General features: G+C 53.5%; 1 non-coding gene across 1 annotated transcript in view; it reads left to right on the forward strand.

Moving 5' to 3' along the window:
* Window positions 1–996: 996 nt before the first annotated feature.
* Window positions 997–2,500, forward strand: part of LOC144423603 (small subunit ribosomal RNA) — a 1,810-nt gene continuing 306 nt past the window's right edge. The window contains exon 1 of the ribosomal RNA XR_013476070.1: window positions 997–2,500. This exon is cut by the window's right edge and continues 306 nt beyond it. This is a non-coding gene — a ribosomal RNA (small subunit ribosomal RNA).

The following is a 2,500-nucleotide window of genomic DNA, read 5'->3' on the forward strand; positions in this document are numbered from 1 at the left end:
GTGCTGCGTCGCCGGCATCGGCGTCGAAAGAAGCCGAGCCGAAAAAAGTTAAAGTACAAACGTGCAAGCATACTAACCTAACCCTAGGTAAGGCATGTCAGAGCGAAAGACAGTAATTTCGAATGAGCCAAGAAAGAGCGGTGCGGGGCCGGTCGGAGCGCACCCTTTTCTCGGTGGCTGGCGGGCGAGAGAGTGCTGCGTCGCCGGCATCGGCGTCGAAAGAAGCCGAGCCAAAAAAAGTTAAAGTACAAACGTGCAAGCATACTAACCTAACCCTAGGTAAGGCATGTCAGAGCGAAAGACAGTAAACTCGAATGAGCCATGAAAGAGCGGTGCGGGGCCGGTCGGAGCGCACCCTTTTCTCGGTGGCTGGCGGGCGAGAGAGTGCTGCGTCGCCGGCATCGGCGTCGAAAGAAGCCGAGCCGAAAAAAGTTAAAGTACAAACGTGCAAGCATACTAACCTAACCCTAGGTAAGGCATGTCAGAGCGAAAGACAGTAATTTCGAATGAGCCAAGAAAGAGCGGTGCGGGGCCGGTCGGAGCGCACCCTTTTCTCGGTGGCTGGCGGGCGAGAGAGTGCTGCGTCGCCGGCATCGGCGTCGAAAGAAGCCGAGCCGAAAAAAGTTAAAGTACAAACGCGATGCTAATGAGCGAGCCGTTGTCTCGACTAATATGTAGGGGGCGTTCGATCGAGCGTCTGGCTTGAGCGCTTGTCGGCCTAGCAGAACGGTCGCATTGTTATGCCCGGGTTTTAGGCACCGCTGCAGGCGGCCGGCAGAGCTCTTGTTTGTGCGAAACTGAATGGATCGAGCCCGAGAGAGGGCGAGCAAAGAAAAAACGCAAATCGCTCCGCCTGGCACTGCCGGCGAGAGCGTGGACGTCGCGGCCAGCGACTGTCGAAGCTGGGTACGGCCGCAGGCGATCGCCTCGGTCTTAAACGAATGCGACGAGCACGCGCCGGGCGGCCCAGCAAGGGCCGAGCGCAGCTGTCGCAGCTATCTGGTTGATCCTGCCAGTAGTGATATGCTTGTCTCAAAGATTAAGCCATGCAGGTGCAAGTACGAGTTCTCGTAAAGCGAAACTGCGAATGGCTCATTAAATCAGTCTTGGTTTATTTGGTCTCGTAAGCGAAGTGGATAACTGTGGTAATTCTAGAGCTAATACATGCATTAAGCGCCGACTTCGGGAGGCGCGCTTTTATCAGATCAAAACCGACCGGGTTCGTCCTGTGACGTTTGATGACTCTGGATAACCACGCGGATCGTACGGTCTCTGCACCGACGACGTATCATTCAAGTGTCTGCCCTATCAACTGTCGAAGGTACGCTACGTGCCTACCTTTGTGATAACGGGTAACGGGGAATCAGGGTTCGATTCCGGAGAGGGAGCCTGAGAAACGGCTACCACATCCAAGGAAGGCAGCAGGCGCGCAAATTACCCATTCCCGACACGGGGAGGTAGTGACGAAAAATAACAATACAGGACTCTAACGAGGCCCTGTAATTGGAATGAGTACATCCTAAAACTCTTAACGAGTATCCATTGGAGGGCAAGTCTGGTGCCAGCAGCCGCGGTAATTCCAGCTCCAACAGTGTATGCTAAAGTTGTTGCGGTTGAAAAGCTCGTAGTTGGATTTTGGGCGAGCGCCGCCGGTCCGTCGCAAGGCGTGTCACTGGTTGCGTTCGCCTCACCTTCGGTTCTCCGTCGGTGCTCTTGACTGAGTGTCGGCGGTGGCCGATAAGTTTACTTTGAAAAAATTAGAGTGTTCAAAGCAGGCTGTTCGCCTGCATAGTGTTGCATGGAATAATGGAATAGGACCTCGGTTCTATTTTGTTGGTTTTCGGAGCACGAGGTAATGATTAAGAGGGACAGACGGGGGCGTCCGTACTCTGCCGTTAGAGGTGAAATTCTTGGATCGGCGGAAGACGAACTACTGCGAAAGCATTCGCCAAGAATGTTTTCTTTAATCAAGAGCGAAAGTCAGAGGTTCGAAGACGATCAGATACCGTCCTAGTTCTGACTATAAACGATGCCAACTAGCGATCGGGAGGCGTTACCATGACGACCTTTCCGGCAGCTTCCGGGAAACCAAAGTCTTTGGGTTCCGGGGGAAGTATGGTTGCAAAGCTGAAACTTAAAGGAATTGACGGAAGGGCACCACCAGGAGTGGAGCCTGCGGCTTAATTTGACTCAACACGGGGAAACTCACCCGGCCCGGACACAGGTAGGATTGACAGATTGAGAGCTCTTTCTTGATTCTGTGGGTGGTGGTGCATGGCCGTTCTTAGTTGGTGGAGCGATTTGTCTGGTTAATTCCGATAACGAACGAGACTCTGGCATGCTAAATAGTTACGCGACCTTCTCGGTCGGCGTCTAACTTCTTAGAGGGACTAGTGGCGTTTAGCCACACGAGATTGAGCAATAACAGGTCTGTGATGCCCTTAGATGTCCGGGGCCGCACGCGCGCTACACTGAGTGAAGCAGCGAGTGTCTAACCTAG

This window comes from Styela clava, chromosome 5 (assembly GCF_964204865.1).
Source record: "Styela clava chromosome 5, kaStyClav1.hap1.2, whole genome shotgun sequence".
NCBI lineage: Eukaryota > Metazoa > Chordata > Ascidiacea > Stolidobranchia > Styelidae > Styela > Styela clava.